The sequence below is a fragment of the Lucilia sericata genome, unplaced genomic scaffold (genome assembly GCF_015586225.1).
Source record: "Lucilia sericata isolate MDLA Ls3-8-SP2 unplaced genomic scaffold, ASM1558622v1 Contig000233F_arrow, whole genome shotgun sequence".
NCBI lineage: Eukaryota > Metazoa > Arthropoda > Insecta > Diptera > Calliphoridae > Lucilia > Lucilia sericata.
The window spans coordinates 334,003-354,070 of NW_023994260.1; the positions used below are offsets into that span (position 1 = coordinate 334,003).

The 20,068-nt window shown below is 32.5% G+C and overlaps 1 protein-coding gene across 1 annotated transcript in view; it reads left to right on the top strand.

Annotated features, from left to right (window-relative positions):
* Nucleotides 1-20,068, top strand: part of LOC119602467 — a 55,057-nt gene that overhangs the window by 25,218 nt on the left and 9,771 nt on the right.

Sequence of the window (20,068 nt, forward strand, 5' to 3'; positions counted from 1 at the left end):
GAATCGAAATGCAAAATACCAAAGTTGACAAACGGAGAAAATTTCGATTCGAATTGAAATGCAGAATAGGGGTGAATAATTTGTTCCTAATATTATGTCTGAGATAAGAACAGTAATTTTGTTATACGGTTGAAAATATTCCATGCTTAACTTTACAAAAAAAAAAAAAAATCGTAACTACTCTTTTTCGTAATATTTACGTAAATTTCGTTTATAAAACGAAATATTATTTAATCAAATCCTTTAATCAAAGTACGAAAACTTTTTGTTATATTTTTTTCGTATATATTAAGAAACTTTATTTTATTTTACAAAAAATTATTTCGTAATGTACGAGAATATTTTTTTATTTTACGAAATAATTTTATTACGATTTTTTTATTTTCGTAAATTAAAGCGAAATTAAACATAAATAATATTAGTTAATTTATAATTTAAAATAGTAAAATATAATTAAGTAATTATTGTCATAACATAAATTAAAAAATACAATAAATAAATCAACATTTTTGAACAATTTCTTATATATTACGAAACAATTTCATGATGTGAAACAACAAAGTATTTCGTACAATTAAAATAATACTGAAAGTAATCCATGCTTAAGTTTACGTAACTACTTTTTTCATAATATATATGAAAATTTCGTGTATAATACGAAATATTATTTAATCAAATCCTTTTCTAATTTTACGAAAGTACGAACCTTTTGTAATATTTTTTTCGTATATATAAAGAAACTTTGTTTTATTTTACAGAAATAATTTCGTAAAGGCATGCGACATTAAAAAAATTATTTTAAAATGAATAATAATTTTGTATAAGAAATATTTCATTAAAATTACTTTACATTATACTAAAATATTTCGTACAATTTCGTTTATATTACGAAACAATATCGTGGTGCAAAAGAACGAAGTATTTTTCATATATATTAGGCTTGGATTAGTTTTACTGTACATTACGTACTATGACATAAATGAAAACAATTTGATCAGAAAATTTAAAGTTGGGGTTCTATGTATCCACTTTCGACTTTTTGTTGAAAAAAATACGATCAGAATAGTTAAAGGAGAAAAAACCGGTAGAAAAGTACCGAAATTGATACAATCCGTTGTCAAAAGTAAGCTTACCACATTTGTTAACATTTAGGTAACGGATGTGTATATAATAAGAATAAAACCAAGTTATCATTTTGACAACCACCATTGTAATTTTGTCAACGCATCATTTTCATTACAACAACGTATTGTTGTCGATTTGATTACACTTTTTTTAGGTAAAAAGTCGAAAAGTTTAATAATGTTCCTAAAAAATTCGAGAAATCAATAAATCGATTATCTTATATGAAAGAGCCAAATAATAATCAAGAAGGTCAGTTAGTTTTATTGAAAGTTGAGATCTGAACTATTAAAGGATCATGACATAAAAACAGACATTTTGATCACAAACGTTAGGGTTATATATGTATTGAATTTTGAGATCAATCGACTTTTCGTTATAAATATCAAAAAGTTAACTTTTTGGTCTACGAACAATCTGGAATTATTCGGAAAGAAGTCGCAAAAGAAGATTCTAACTTATAAATTTTATCTATATTCTAAAGTTTCACTAAATTTCACGTCATCCTTGGATGGACGTCCGCTGGGGACTTTAGGGATTCCACCCTAGGCCGGAACTATCGATTATTGTTGATGACTTTCGTATAATGTGTCCTATTCATCACCATTTCCCTCTTACTATCTGCCGTCTATGAAGATCTATGTTTCTGCTGCTGTTAGTCCAAAATATTCTACTTACATTCTATTCGAAGGCATTTCTATTCGAAGGCATTTTTTATGAAACTTTGGAGTTTTTGAACTATATTTTTAGACTTAAGCCATGTTTCACTACCATACAGGGAGGTGGACTTTACAGATAAATTAAAATTATTGTTCCCTTTTTTCAGACTTTTGATCACCTGAATAAAACTTGGAGGTATGTGCAAATGTTTTATCAATATTATAGACCAACTTCTTTTGCCAATGCTTACAACTATAACGCCAATTGTGTATTGGATAAATATAGTTTTAAGTCATTATTTTAACACGGTAATGTCATTGAAGGCAAGCGATTGAGGTAATAAGCGCTTACAAGTAATTAGAAAAATTAGTCTATGTAAATCGTGTTAAAAAAAAACGTAGACAACTTCACGGAGAAGATGTCTTATGAGTTAGAAAGTACTAATATAACACATTATTAATAAGATGTTATTAGACTGCTTCTATGTCATTAGTACGATATGTAGTAATCATTGAAAAGTATGTTATTAGATAAGCGATTACAATTGAAACTTATTACCAAGTTTTTGCTGGGTATTTCAATATTTATAATTATTTGATATAAATTTTAATCAAAATAGAGAAATATTTTCTCATTTGCAAATGTTGGAATTTGCCTATCTGTTTTTATTATTGCCCAAAGAAGAAGAACAACAATAACAACAACAACTTAAGTATCTTGATGAATTGATATCTTTATCATTAATAGCAAGTATTGTTACAAGTGTCGTAATAGAACAAATTCTCAATATATTTATTTTATTTTCTCTTGTGGTTGAATAATAAATAAAACAACTTAGAAAATCACAGCCAATTGGAATTGTTTTATAGCCTTCGCCGTGATAATGAATAAAACGCTTTTTTTATGTACGCCAGTGTTTATTATTTTAGTGTTGTTTTTTATTCTTGAATTTCTCTGTCTTTTTTTTTTTTTTTTTGAGATTTTTTTTATTTTTTGCGCCACGACGAGTCCGTTGGGATTTTTCGTTATTTTTTTGTTGAGACAGTCCATCTGTCTATATTTGTGTGTGTTTTTTGCATAAGTTGAATGAATTTGTTTTAATTTGTTGGTTTAATAAGTACTTTATCATTTGTTGTTGCGGCAATTTAAGTTTAGCAAATCATTATGTACACATTTTTCACTGGTACTTTAGTTAAGTGAGAAACTTATTGAAGTAAGTGATTTGTAGTTTAACAGCTAGACCTTTATAGTGAAGAGCGATCAGAACTTCATTTCGGTCATCAGCTATAGGAAAGGAAACAAATTTGCACTTATCATAAGAATGGTTACAATGATGATAATAGAGGCAGATCTATATCATCATGGACGCTATTCAGGTTGTTAAACTGGTCCACACCAGATATCGACGCATAATAAATATCTGCGAATACAGCAATTCAACTAAATATGTGCCTCCAAAACAGGATTTCAATCAACATTAGTATAACCTTTGACTAGGTTATACCTAAGCCAATCTATGCTCTGAATTTTGCAATAAACATCCCCGACAAATCGCACTATGCCTAAGATCACTTTAAGGTCTCAAAAATTGTCTAATGGATCAAAGATGTTGGTTATGGTATATACCAGGAAATGCTGAATCTAATGCTGCCCTGACTCAATGCTGTAGCAAAGATCAGTCTAAAATTGTAGCCATTAAAATAGTTCCTGCGACACATCAAAAGTTGTCCAAGAATATCGGGCGTCTATAGAGAAGATTGCCAGCCATTCATCGGTTACCTTTATATGGATTCCTTTAAATAGCGAAGCAATAAAATCTCAAGAGAAGTTATATATCACATCTAAAGTTGTACAAGAGTATAGAATAGATAGCGAGTAATTCATTGGTTACATTTATATATAAGGACCTCGTAATAGGGATATAAGAGCAATAACTATGCCAACACAATAGCGAAAGGCCGCAATACTCATCAATTTATTGTAAATACGAATTTGGAAACAGCTCCTATTTACTTAAGGACTAGAAAAATATGGCGAACCGCCTTCTCCTTGTTTTTGTTTTTGCAATCTCGGGTAATAGAGGTGATACCAGTACCTGCCAGGGACTATAGATTAGAGGTGATACTAGTACCTCTAGTATAACGGGACTGTAAACTAGAACATAATATATCTGGTACCATGGGAATCAGTTACCCATGGTACCAGTTTGTCTTAGTTTGGTTATTGAAGAGAAAATCTGGCGAACCGCACTCTTCGTCTTTTTATTATTGCAATCCCGGGGAATAGAGGTGATACCAGTACCTCTAGTCTATCGGGACTATAAACTAGAACTTAACATATCTGGTATCTTGGGAATCAGTTTCCCAAAGAACATTGTTTTGGTATTTTTCCTAATCTGGTTATTGGAGAGATTCATTTGATGCAATTGATATTTTGGGATGAGTTTCCGGTGCTGTTCCTACACTATAATATCCCAAAGACTAATAATATCCAAAATGACTGTAATTTGGAAAAGAATTAATTGAATCACAAATCTGTATGAATTAGTCGAATCAATTGTATGCTTGATAGATCGCATGGAGGTTGATATTCGGCTTTATACATATCTATTATGATTGCATCTTTCCGACTTTGTTGTTGTACTTTGTGTCTAATCTACAGCAGAAAGTCTTGACTTATAAATGGTGATCGCTCTTCCCAATATGTCTTCAGAAATTGTCGCCCAATCAACATTCCCGTAGTGTGTTTGTGTGTATGTTGTCAAATGAAGGCTTCAGATACAGTCAGATGATTGCCGGACATTCCTCAACGGTACTACAATATAGAGACATTGGAATGTGTTGGTCTTTTTCCTAATCTGGTTATTGGAGAGATCCATTCGGTGTGCAAGTGGTGATGGACGATGCAATTAATATTCTGTGATGAGTTTCCACTTCCCGACACTACAAGATCCCAAAGAGGAATGACTGTAGGACTATAAGTTGGGAATGAATTAATGAATCACAAATCTTACATGCAGGGTTAGTCAAGTCATGTATTATCTGTGTGATATTCGGCATAACATCCATCTATTATTGATCCTTTCTTTGTCGGTACTGCAAAAATTCTTGACTTATTAATGGTGATCGTACTTCGATCTTTCCAATCTTTTTGAGAGTGGAAAGTGTCTGCTTATGGATCTGCGTCAGCCATGCTTGAAAAAAATCATCGTGGGGTTTAGACCAAAGCGGCGGCTACTTATGTAAAGAACTACGGGAACTCTGTTTTTTCTCACAGTAACTTCGGTAGGCTGACTGCTCATAGTAACTGTTCTCACAATAACTTGAGATGTTTGAGAAAGGAATGACTTCAGTTGTCTGTGACTTCCAGAGACTTCGATTATCAGTTCTTACACTGACTTTTTCTTCGAAGAAACTGTTCTTTTCTTTCCCCATTGATTTTCCGTTTCTTTACTCAGAGTAACAGGAACGACAAAGTTACCTTCATATACAATAGCTTGATGCTAATGTAGGGTATTATAAAATTGTCTAAAAGCCATAATATTTATTTAATCTTCTTTTATATTATAGTAATTTGTCTATTTAAAATTTTCAAGGAATTTTTCTTCCCAGCAAATTTTCCTTTAGATTTGTTTTAAAATACATTCTAAACTATCACTTAAAAAACAATTTCTTTAAGAAATTTCAGCCTTGCCATTTATAGTCGAATTTTACTAATAATTTTATATTTATTTTATAAGACTCTCTAGTTCATAAATCACTTAAATATAAGACAGTTTTTAAGTTCATTTGAACTTACAATTGAATATAATTTTATGGTATGGTAACACATGAATGAATAGTAATTTTTATGTGGTATATAAAACAATGCTATATATAAAATATAAACGTATAAATGTTTGTATATTCTTTAAATGATTTGTTGTTATCAAAAGTTTTCATTCAAGCTTTTATAACACAGAGAGGGCTAGAGAGAGCAAAACACTTGTGTAAATTGTTGGGTAAATTTATCACGTGTCTATGAATTTACACAATTAATAAAAACAAAAATTAAAAAAAAAAAAAAAAAAAAAGAAACCTGCATTCGTACAAATGTACTTAATTAATATTAGTTTTATTTGCTTATGAAATTAGGTTATTAGTGGGAAAAAATATCCACCTCTCAACCACTCTTTAAATGATGAAGTAATTAATATACCCTTCCCTGTAAAGATAAGATAATAAAAACATTTATATATTGATTATTTTCATAATAGTAGATAGTAGTAGATATAAAATCTGCCCTTGATTTTTTTTTATGCCAACATCGGTGACTGGTACACATACTGAGGTTTTAGATTAATACCAAAGGATGGAAGCAGTACCGATTTCTAGATGAAGCAGCTCTAGATCTCCAAGAAACACTTTCGATATTATTTCACCTGGTCAATCTATATACTAATTGATAGGTAGATAGATAGATAGATAGATAGATAGATAGATAGATAGATAGATAGATAGATAGATAGATAGATAGATAGATAGATAGATAGATAGATAGATAGATAGATAGATAGATAGATAGATAGATAGATAGATAGATAGATAGATAGATAGATAGATAGATAGATAGATAGATAGATAGATAGATAGATAGATAGATAGATAGATAGATAGATAGATAGATAGATAGATAGATAGATAGATAGACAGATAGGTATATAGATAGATAGATAGATAGATAGATAGATAGATAGATAGATAGATAGATAGATAGATAGATAGATAGATAGATAGATAGATAGATAGATAGATAGATAGATAGATAGATAGATAGATAGATAGATAGATAGATAGATAGATAGATAGATAGATAGATAGATAGATAGATAGATGGGTAGATAGATAGATAGACAGATAGGTATATAGATAGATAGATAGATAGATAGATAGATAGATAGATAGATAGATAGATAGATAGATAGATAGATAGATAGATAGATAGATAGATAGATAGATAGATAGATAGATAGATAGATAGATAGATAGATAGATAGATAGATAGATAGATAGATAGATAGATAGATAGATAGATAGATAGATAGATAGATAGATAGATAGATAGATAGATAGATAGATAGATAGATAGATATAGATAGATAGATAGATAGATAGATAGAACTTAACTAGAACTGGACTTGAACTGAACTAGAACTGAACTAGAACAGAACTAGGACAGAACTAGAACAGAACTAGAACAGAACTAGAACAGAACTAGAACAGAACTAGAACAGAACTAGAACAGAACTAGAACAGAACTAGAACAGAACTAGAACTGAACTAGAACTGAACTAGAACTGAACTAGAACTGAACTAGAACTGAACTAGAACTGAACTGAACTAGAACTGAATTAGAACTGAACTAGAACTGAACTAAAACTGAACTAGAACTAGAACTGAACTTGAACTAGAACTAAACAAGAACTGAACTAAAACTGAACTAGAAAAGTAAATATAAATTTTATTTAATATAAAATATTTATATAGTTTTCTTAATTATATTTAATATGACTTTTGGGAATAAAAATCGCCTGTTTAACTAACAACTTAATAATAGTTTGTTATTATTAAATTATATACAAACTTTAATCATTTTTCAACTATCAAACTTTCAACTACATTCTTTCGAAAACTAAACATTTCACATTAACCCCCTACCAAAAGGACGCTATAAAGCAATTTAATGAAATGTCAACATTAAAAGTAAAACTAAACAAAACAAAAAAGTAATTTAGATGGAATAATAATTCATACAATTATAACAAAATTATATTTAACCACATTTGTGCATTCATTCATCATATTTTGTGAAATTGATTTATACATTTTTGTTTATTACTACTATTTTTTTCGGGCATATATTTGAGTTTAGAACGTTTCGAAGGTACAATCAAATTATAGTATATATAGTAGAGTAATATAAATGAATACTAAATGGGTAAATAAACTAAAAATAATTCAACTACGTACATATTAGTTTAAAACAAACATTTGCCAATAACAACAATTGTTTTGTCATACAGTTAGTACAAATGTTGAAATGAAATTTAAATGTTGGAGTATATGTATAATGCAAATATGTGTAGTTTAGTTTAACCCTTAGAAATATTAAAACTAACAGAGATTTCTATATCAAAACTACGTACATGCAACTTAAACTAAGCAACCAAACCCAACCGACACCTGATCAAAATTGGATAGCAAAAGAATGAAATGAAATAAAAGAATACCCAAAAAAAAAGAAAATAAAATTTATATAAAGTATTTTCTTTTTTGTGTTTTTGAAACTTTGTCCTTCGAGGATTATGGCGCTAAATTGGCCTTGAACTTTAAATTGAAAGTTGCAAAGAATAAAATAACGTTGACTACCACAACTACTGGCATAGAGAGAGAAAAAGATACTATGGCCATTACAAGCCCAGCAGTTTTACAAATAGTTAATGTTTCCTTTTTAGATAGTAAATATTATTAATGTTTTGTAGGCGGAACTACACTCTATATACTTTTGGTTTCTACAATGGATTATTTAATATAGCACAGGTAATCTAGCAAGTCATCCTAAGTAGTCTGGATTGTACTGGAATCCTTTAGATATTCTCAGACTCCAATAAATTTGATTTGATTTTTCTTCAAATTCTTAATCTAACCCAAGAATATACTCTGTTCAGATTTAGCTATATATCCATAATCAGTAAAAAGTGTAGAATCAGAACCTATTTAGATTTCTTTAGAACCCAATCATAGAATCAGTAAATATTGAAAAATTTTATTAATTGCTAAGTAGTTAGTGAAGAGGTCCTTAGTAGTGAACTTAATAGTCCGATAATATTACTAGCTCAATACTGCCATCTAAAACTGCTGGTATTTTAATATGTACTACGACACACACGTTTACGACATTCTTTGTATAATATAAAGTACATTATACAGTGTGACAAGTGTTAAGGGAATTTGGAAATAATTTACTATTTATGTGTGTTATTTATATTCGAAATAGGGGGAGTTGGTAAACAACATTAGATTGCACAAAACTTCTTTAATGTTTAAAGTTTTTTTTCGATATTGAATACAAGAAGCTTTAATAATATGAACTTAAATAGTATTCAGTTTCTACAGAATCGGATTTAGAACTCCGAAAATACATCGCTATTTCCCAGAACTATATTTGCAAGATTCGGACAATATGCTTTTATAAACATGTTTCTTTTTTTAGCATTTCTAAGAGTAGGCTCTGTTTCTCTACAGTCTATGACTATTCTATAGTATATATTGGAAAACATTCTTTTCGATTTCCGAGAAAAAATTCTAGAATTCTATTTGCATGATTTGGATAATATCATGTCACTCGCTTGATCCAGTTTTTATAATTTTTAAAAGTAGGATTTGTCTCTATATAGATATAACGGTTCTAAAACCACTTCTCGATTAGTTACGGATAAGGACAAAGCTTGGAAACATGAAGATAATGATTCACTACGGATAGGCACAAAGCATAGGTTACTTGGGTCCAAGTTGATCCTTTTGTAAGAATACCTTTAAGAATACCCTTACAGAAGTTATTATATGGAAGACCAATGCTTCCAAGGACCGGTAATGGACGATTGTAGTCTTTGAAGACCTATCTCCTTGGTAGTTCTACGTAGGTCCATATGAGACCACAACGCTCTAGGTAACGAGCACGTGTACTCACTAGACCAAAGGTCCTGAGCCTTATCTACGGTCTGTATTTTAATTTCAGAAACTCTATTTTCAGTTAGCGCTGTTCCAGCTATTGCCAAAGTGTCGGCCATATGCAGTACCGTGTCCTTTGACCCATATAAGGGTAATATTTGGTATTCTGGTATTATCGAGGTACCAGATTAGAAACTCTGATGAGACGTGAGTTTTTAATCCTTGATTGTTGTTCGTTAAACTGTGAGCAGTTCCGGTATGAAGAACCGATTGTCGTGGGATCGTTCTTTCAAGTGAAGTTGTACCTTAAACACGTAACATAACCTAACTGATTTTATTTCGACATTTTTCTCTTTACGAGATAAGAAATTTTTAATCCTCAAACATTTCTTTTCTAACCATACTTCTTGTAGTAAACCACAATGCATCTACGATACTCTAAGCGGTAATGTTCGTTGTTAAAACAACCAGTTTTAATAAAGAACAATAGAATAATCCAACTTTTATTTAATTTTAGACCACCGTCCTTGTGGTGGCAATGGCAACAGCAGTTGTAAAGAAAAGTAAATAAAAAAACACGACGATTTATAGCTTTTGACAGACAGAATTATTTGCAGTACCAAAGTAAAATAAAATTCAATATGTTGTGTTGCAGAGAAAGAACAAACAAAAAAACTTATCAAATTAGTTAAAACAGAAAACAAACGTAAATTTTACAACATACACACATAACTATGCCTTTTTTTTGAGGCACACTTCGAAAATAGTTTCAATCTGAAATGGGGCCATTGTGTTAGTATAAAATGGTGAGGTCTCTATTATATACTAAAATGTGATTTCCTTCAATCGATATTTTAACAAATTTATATTTTCATAATAAACAAATAAACCATTAAAAAATTAAATGAAAAAATTTTTGACGGTGTGAAGATAAATATGTCGAATATATACGTTCCACACCTCTGTTAAATACATTCCACATGCTGTTAAAATACGTTCCACACATTCCACACGTTAAATTTAATAAAAAAATAAAAAATAAAAAAACAAAATTATTTTTTTTTACATTTTAAAAAGAAAATAAATTGATTTAAATTTTTTCACATTTTTTAGTTAAAATGACTAAACAAAATTCACTAGAAGTGTGTAAATTATAAACCATCCCAAACGTATTTCGGGCCCCTAGAACAGACCTGAATGGGACTCTGACACATATGGTGGGAGCTAGTATGGAGAAGTTCCTAAATCTGGAGAGGGGATTTTAAGTTGTTTCCCAGGGCGGACGCTATAATGGAGATTATTTCTAAATTTTTTTGAACTTTAAGTTCTAAACGTGTTGTGGGCCACCTAGGACAGACCTGAACGGGATTCTAACACATAAGGTGAAAGCTAGGATAGAGTAGTGTCCAAAACTGGAATGAGGATTTCAAGTTGTTTCTCAGGGAGGGCGCTATAAGGGGTGGAATTTAATTAATTTTGTTTTTTTTTTTTATCTAAGTTCCAACCTTATTGGGGGCCACATGGGACAGACCTGAATCGGATCATAACACATAAGATGAAAGCTGGGACAGAGTAGTGTCCAAAACTGGAAAGAGGATTTAAAGATGTTTCTCAGGGAGGGCGCTATAAGGGGTGGAATTAAATTAATTTTGTTTTTTTTTGTACCTAAGTTCCAACCTTATTGGGGCCACATGGGGCAGACCTGAATGGTATCTTAACACATAAGGTGAAAGTTATAACGGAGTAGTGTCTAAAACTGGAAAGAGGATTTAAAGATGTTTCTCAGGGAGGGCGCTATAAGGGGTGGAATTAAATTAATTTTGTTTTTTTTGTACCTAAGTTCCAACCTTATTGGGGGCCACATGGGACAGACCTGAATCGGATCTTAACACATAAGGTGATAGCTGGGACAGAGTAGTGTCCAAAACTGGAAAGAGGATTTTAAGTTGTTTCTCAGGGAGGGCGCTATAAGGGGTGGAATTTAATTAATTTTGTTTTTTTTTTTTGTACCTAAGTTCCAACTTTATTGCGGGCCACATGTGGCAGACCTGAATCGGATCTTAACACATCAGGTGAAAGCTAGGACAGAGTAGTGTCCAAAACTGGAAAGAGGATTTCAAGTTGTTTCTCAGGGAGGCCGCTGTAAGGTGTGGAATTTAATGAATTTTACTTATGTACTTTAAGGGGCCACATGGGGCAGACCTGAATGGGATTTTAACAAATAACGTGAAAGCTAGGATGGAGTAGTGTCCAAAACTGGAAAGAGGATTTAAAGATGTTTCTCAGGGAGGGCGCTATAAGGGGTGGAATTAAATTAATTTTGTTTTTTTTGTACCAACCTTATTGGGGGCCACATGGGACAGACCTGAATCGGATCTTAACACATAAAGTGAAAGCTAGGACGGAGTAGTGTCCAAAACTGGAAAGAGGATTTAAAGATGTTTCTCAGGAAGGGCGCTATAAGGGGTGGAATTTAATTAATTTTGTTTTTTTTTTTGTACCTAAGTTCCAACCTTATTGGGGGCCACATGGGACAGACCTGAATCGGATCTTAACACATAAAGTGAAAGCTAGGACGGAGTAGTGTCCAAAACTGGAAAGAGGATTTAAAGATGTTTCTCAGGGAGGGCGCTATAAGGGGTGGAATTTAATTAATTTTGTTTTTTCGTACCTAAGTTCCAACCTTATTGGGGGCCACATGGGACAGACCTGAATCGGATCTTAACACATAAAGTGAAAGCTGGGACGGAGTAGTGTCCAAAACTGGAAAGAGGATTTAAAGATGTTTCTCAGGGAGGGCGCTATAAGGGGTGGAATTTAATTAATTTTGTTTTTTCGTACCTAAGTTCCAACCTTATTGGGGGCCACATGGGACAGACCTGAATCGGATCTTAACACATCAGGTGAATGCTAGGACGGAATAGTATCCAAAACTGGAAAGAGGATTTAAAGATGTTTCTCAGGGAGGGCGCTATAAGAGGTGGAATTTAATTAATTTTTTTTTTTTTGTTCCTAAGTTTCAACCTAATTGGGGGCCACATGGGACAGACCTGAATCGGATCTTAACACATAAGGTGAAAGCTAGAACGGAGTAGTATCCAAAACTGGAAAGAGGATTTTAAGTTGTTTCTCAGGGAGGGCGCTATAAGGGGTGGAATATAATTAATTTGTCTTTTGTACTTTAAGTTCCAAACTTATTGTGGGCCACATGGGACAGACCTGAATGGGTTCTTAACACATAAGGTGAAAGCTAGGACGGAGTAGTGTCCAAAACTGGAAAGAAGATTTAAAGATGTTCCTCAGGGAGGGCGCTATAAGGAGTGGAATTAAATTAATTTTGTTTTTTTTGTACCTAAGTTCCAACCTTATAGGAGGCCACATGGGGCAGACCTGAATGGGATCTTAACACATAAAGTGAAAGCTAGGACGGAGTAGTGTCCAAAACTGGAAAGAGGATTTAAAGATGTTTCTCAGGGAGGGCGCTATAAGGGGTGGAATTTAATTAATTTTTTTTTTTTTTTTTGTACCTAAGTTCCAACCTTATAGGAGGCCACATGGGGCAGACCTGAATGGGATCTTAACACATAAAGTGAAAGCTAGGACGGAGTAGTGTCCAAAACTGGAAAGAGGATTTAAAGATGTTTCTCAGGGAGGGCGCTATAAGGGGTGGAATTTAATTAATTTTTTTTTTTTTTTTTTGTACCTAAGTTCCAACTTTATTGCGGGCCACATGTGGCAGACCTGAATCGGATCTTAACACATAAAGTGAAAGCTAGGACGGAGTAGTGTCCAAAACTGGAAAGAGGATTTAAAGATGTTTCTCAGGGAGGGCGCTATAAGTGGTGGAATTTAATTAATTTTGTTTTTTCGTACCTAAGTTCCAACCTTATTGGGGGCCACATGGGACAGACCTGAATCGGATCTTAACACATCAGGTGAATGCTAGGACGGAATAGTATCCAAAACTGGAAAGAGGATTTAAAGATGTTTCTCAGGGAGGGCGCTATAAGAGGTGGAATTTAATTAATTTTTTTTTTTGTTCCTAAGTTTCAACCTAATTGGGGGCCACATGGGACAGACCTGAATCGGATCTTAACACATAAGGTGAAAGCTAGAACGGAGTAGTATCCAAAACTGGAAAGAGGATTTTAAGTTGTTTCTCAGGGAGGGCGCTATAAGGGGTGGAATATAATTAATTTGTCTTTTGTACTTTAAGTTCCAAACTTATTGTGGGCCACATGGGACAGACCTGAATGGGTTCTTAACACATAAGGTGAAAGCTAGGACGGAGTAGTGTCCAAAACTGGAAAGAAGATTTAAAGATGTTCCTCAGGGAGGGCGCTATAAGGGGTGGAATTAAATTAATTTTGTTTTTTTTTTGTACCTAAGTTCCAACCTTATAGGAGGCCACATGGGGCAGACCTGAATGGGATCTTAACACATAAAGTGAAAGCTAGGACGGAGTAGTGTCCAAAACTGGAAAGAGGATTTAAAGATGTTTCTCAGGGAGGGCGCTATAAGGGGTGGAATTTAATTAATTTTTTTTTTTTTTTTTTTACCTAAGTTCCAACTTTATTGCGGGCCACATGTGACAGACCTGAATGAGATCTTAACACATAAGGTGAAAGCTAGGACGGAGTAGTATCCAAAACTGGAAAGAGGATTTTAAGTTGTTTCTCAGGGAGGGCGCTATAAGGGGTGGAATTTAATTAATTTTGTTTTTTTTTGTACCTAAGTTCCAACCTTATTGGGGGCCACATGGGACAGACCTGAATCGGATCTTAACACATAAAGTGAAAGCTAGGACGGAGTAGTGTCTAAAACTGCAAAGAGGATCTTAAGTTGTTTCTCAAAGAGGACTATAATGGGTGGAGGCTATAAAGGGTGGAATTTATTTACACAGTTTATGTTCCAAATACAGTTTATGGGACAGACCTGAATGGGATTCTAACACATAGGATGAAAGCTAGGACGGAGTAGTATCCGAAACTGGTAAGGGGATCTTAAGTTGTTTCTCAGCGAGGACTATAAAGGGTGGAATTTATTTAGACAGTTTATGTTCCAAATGTATTGCGAGCCACCTAGGACAGACCTGAATGGGATTTTAACACATAGGATGAAAGCTAGGACAAAATAGTATCCGAAGCTGGTGAGGGGATATTAAGTTGTTTCTCAGGGCGGGCGTTATAGGAAGTGGAATTAGTTTTTATTTTATTTTTTTTTTTTTGTACTTTAAGTTCCAAACGTTTTTTGTTGTTGTATTGTATTGGAATTTAAAACGTTCTTATGAAAAGTACGAAAGAAGAACAACATATCGTCACCTGAAACGCAAACGGCCCTAACTAACCAAAAATCCAAAATCGATTTTATTGCTGATTCTAATGTATTGCATCAAACAAATGTTCACAAAATAAATTAGACTCCTCCGACCAAAATTAGCGATCTTATTGACAAAAAACAAAAGGCCCTATCTACAAAAACATTTAAATATTAAAGGTAAAAAATCCAATTTATCCATTTTTATGTACGCCAATGTCAACTATCATAACAAATAATACGTTTTACCATTAAACAATTTGATTATTTTATAAAAATAAATAGCGCTGATAGAAACAAACTTTTCAATTTAAATAGTTTTTTGCGTTTTAGGTGACGATATGTACTTTTGCCTTTTTACCACAGAAATGTTTATGACTAAACAAATTAAAGGGTTTAGTTTTTATGAAAATATAACACCGTGCGACAGAAATTATTGGACCTAAACGAGACCATATGCCCATGATACTGAAGTTTTCAGTTTTTCAATTTGTTATCTTTTCTCCTTTTTAAAGGACTTTAACGTTAAGGATGAGGATATTCAAATTTATTAAAATGACTCTAAGGTTTCAACATACACTATCGGACAAAATAAAGTGCAAAAGTGCTCATGCTACATTATTTCATCGAAAAATCTGTTAAATGATTATTGAATATGGAATTTTTTTTAAATTCGTTTAGTTTATATACAATGCTACAAAAATAACAGTAAAACAAATTTATTCCACCGAAAATTTTTCTGTATAACATTTTAAATAAAAGTAAACTCACTGTTTTATCGGACAAAATAAAGTGTCCTTTAAAAAGGATCACAAAATGAAACACTTTAAATGTCCTCTAGTATCATGTGTATATGGACTCGTTCAGGTTCAATATAAAAACTGTAAAATTATATCTCGTTGTAATGTTTGTCAAAGTAAAAATTCAATTTGTAACAAAAAAATATTTCATAACTGATAACAATTTTGTAATAAATTTTCATTCAGAATAAGAGATATTCACAAATAATCCTGTCTGTTCTGTAAACCGAATCCGAGTAAATTTTTCGTTTAAGAACGAATTCTCATAATTTTTCTCATTTTAATTTTATTAAAATAAATTAATAAATTTAATTTTATTAAAATAAATTAAATAATTGTTTTTTGTGTTTTTTAATATAATTGTAACTTAGTATAAATGCTATGGGCATTTTAAACTCTTTTTCATTTAAAATATTATTGTTTTTCTGAATTTTACGTTCAAATAAATATTCGATTTGCAGAACACCAAATTCGGTTTTAAAAGTTTCTCGTTTTTGAAACCGAATCGATTTACAGAACAGACAGGAGTATAAGATTGTAAATGTGGGAAATGTTAAGTTTTTTAATTATTTCTCAATAATTCATAAAAAATTTGAAAAACAAAAGCTGAAATAAAGAATAGTTAAGACCTCGGTTAGCAATTGAATTTGTAGCGAAAAATTATTTTTTTAGTAAAAAAATTCGAAAAATATTTTTTTTTTGTTAAAAATTTAATTTTGAAAAATGTTAAAGCTGTTGCAAAATATAGAATCTTTATTTTTGGTGAAAAAAAGGTACACAAAAAAAGAATTTTCAATAAAACGATTAATCATAAATTTTAAAAGGGTTTAATTATTTTTTATATTTGAGTCATAAAATTGCAATCTCAAATACGTTTTGAACAACAAGAAAAATTAAAAAATATTTTTTTTGTGTATGAAATTAATAAAAAATAGTGGCTTTGTTCCAGAGCTTTTTGGGCTAAAGGGAATTATTGAATTTTTCCTATTTACTTGCAAAAATTACGAGAACAGAAAAAACTAAAAACAATAAGTTTGGTACTTAAAATGCAAAAAAACTAAACGAATTCTACTTCCTATAACGCCCGCCCTGAGAAACAACTTAATATCCCCTGACCAGCTTCGGATACTATTTTGTCCTAGCTTTCATCCTATGTGTTAAAATCCCATTCAGGTCTGTCCTAGGTGGCTCGCAATACATTTGGAACATAAACTGTCTAAATAAATTCCACCCTTTATAGTCCTCGCTGAGAAACAACTTAAGATCCCCTTACCAGTTTCGGATACTACTCCGTCCTAGCTTTCATCCTATGTGTTAGAATCCCATTCAGGTCTGTCCCATAAACTGTATTTGGAACATAAACTGTGTAAATAAATTCCACCCTTTATAGCCTCCACCCATTATAGTCCTCTTTGAGAAACAACTTAAGATCCTCTTTGCAGTTTTAGACACTACTCCGTCCTAGCTTTCACTTTATGTGTTAAGATCCGATTCAGGTCTGTCCCATGTGGCCCCCAATAAGGTTGGAACTTAGGTACAAATAAAACAAAATTAATTAAATTCCACCCCTTATAGCGCCCTCCCTGAGAAACAACTTAAAATCCTCTTTCCAGTTTTGGATACTACTCCGTCCTAGCTTTCACCTTATGTGTTAAGATCTCATTCAGGTCTGTCACATGTGGCCCGCAATAAGTTTGGAACTTAAAGTACAAAAGACAAATTAATTAAATTCCACCCCTTATAGCGTCCTCCCTGAGAAACAACTTAAAATCCTCTTTCCAGTTTTGGACACTACTCCGTCCTAGCTTTCACCTTATGTATTAAGATCCCATTCAGGTCTGACCCATGTGGCCCCCAATAAGGTTGGAACTTAGGTACGAAAAAACAAAATTAATTAAATTCCACCCCTTATAGCGCCCTCCCTGAGAAACATCTTTAAATCCTCTTTCCAGTTTTGGACACTAATCCGTCCTAGCTTTCACTTTATGTGTTAAGATCCGATTCAGGTCTGTCCCATGTGGCCCCCAATAAGGTTGGTACAAAAAAAAAATAATTTAATTCCACCCCTTATAGCGCCCTCCCTGAGAAACATCTTTAAATCCTCTTTCCAGTTTTGGACACTACTCTGTTCCAGCTTTCACCTTATGTGTTAAGATCCGATTCAGGTCTGCCCCATGTGGCCCCCAATAAGGTTGGAACTTAGGTACAAAAAAAAAACAAAATTAATTAAATTCCACCCCTTATAGCGCCCTCCCTGAGAAACATCTTTAAATCCTCTTTCCAGTTTTGGACACTAATCCGTCCTAGCTTTCACTTTATGTGTTAAGATCCGATTCAGGTCTGTCCCATGTGGCCCCCAATAAGGTTGGTACAAAAAAAAAAAATTAATTTAATTCCACCCCTTATAGCGCCCTCCCTGAGAAACATCTTTAAATCCTCTTTCCAGTTTTAGACACTACTCCGTTATAACTTTCACCTTATGTGTTAAGATACCATTCAGGTCTGCCCCATGTGGCCCCAATAAGGTTGGAACTTAGGTACAAAAAAAACAAAATTAATTTAATTCCACCCCTTATAGCGCCCTCCCTGAGAAACATCTTTAAATCCTCTTTCCAGTTTTGGACACTACTCTGTCCCAGCTTTCATCTTATGTGTTAAGATCCGATTCAGGTCTGTCCCATGTGGCCCCCAATAAGGTTGGAACTTAGATAAAAAAAAAACAAAATTAATTAAATTCCACCCCTTATAGCGCCCTCCCTGAGAAACAACTTGAAATCCTCATTCCAGTTTTGGACACTACTCTATCCTAGCTTTCACCTTATGTGTTAGAATCCCGTTCAGGTCTGTCCTAGGTGGCCCACAACACGTTTAGAACTTAAAGTTCAAAAAAATTTAGAAATAATCTCCATTATAGCGTCCGCCCTGGGAAACAACTTAAAATCCCCTCTCCAGATTTGGGAACTTCTCCATACTAGCTCCCACCATATGTGTCAGAGTCCCATTCAGGTCTGTTCTAGGGGCCCGAAATACGTTTGGGATAGTTTATAACTTACACACTTCTAGTGAATTTTATTTAGTCATTTTAACATAAAAATGTGAAAAAATTTAAATCAATTTATTTTCTTTTTAAAATGTAAAAAAAATAATTTTGTTTTTTTTATTTTTTATTTTTTTTATTAAATTTAACGTGTGGAATGGTGTGGAACGTATTTTAACAGCATGTGGAATGTATTTAACAGAGGTGTGGAACGTATATATTCGACATATTTATCTTCACACCGTCAAAATTTTTATTATATTATCTTTCAAATGTAGTTATAAATATTAATGGCTGTCGAAATGAAATAATACTATACTCTATAGCCTAAACTAGAGTCTAGTCTATATAGAGTAGTTTATAGTCTAGTCTAGACTCTAGGAACTAGACTAGACTATAGACTAGACTATAGACTAGACTATAGACTAGACTATAGACTAGACTATAGACTAGACTATAGACTAGACTATAGACTAGACTATAGACTAGACTATAGACTAGACTATAGACTAGACTATAGACTAGACTATAGACTAGACTATAGACTAGACTATAGACTAGACTAGACTATAGACTAGACTATAGACTAGACTATAGACTAGACTATAGACTAGACTATAGACTAGACTATAGACTAGACTATAGACTAGACTATAGACTAGACTATAGACTAGACTGTAGACTATAGACTAGACTATAGACTAGACTGTAGACTAGACTATAGAATAGACTATAGACTAGACTATAGACTAGACTAAGACTAGAATATAGACTAGACTATAGACTAGACTATAGACTAGACTATAGACTAGACTATAGACTAGACTATAGACTAGACTATAGACTAGACTATAGACTAGACTATAGACTAGACTATAGACTAGACTATAGACTAGGCTATAGACTAGACTATAGACTAGACTATAGACTAGACTATAGACTAGACTATAGACTAGACTATAGACTAGACTATAGACTGGACTATAGACTAGACTATAGACTAGACTATAGTCTAGACTATAGACTAGATTATAGACTAGACTATAGACTAGACTATAGACTAGATAATAGACTAGATTATAGAGTAGACTATAGACTAGACTATAGACTAGATTATAGATTATATTATAGACTAGACTATAGACTAGATTATAGACTAGATTATAGACTAGATTATAGACTAGATTATAGACTAGACTGTAGATTAGACTATAGACTAGACTATAGATAGACTATAGACTACACTATAGTCTAATAGACTATAGACTACATTATAGTAGAGTATATAACCTAGTATATAGTCCGGTGTAGTCTATAGTCTAGTCTATAGTCTAGTCTATAGTCTAGTCTATAGTCTAGTCTATAGTCTAGTCTATAGTCTAGTCTATAGTCTAGTCTATAGTCTAGTCTATAGTCTACAGTCT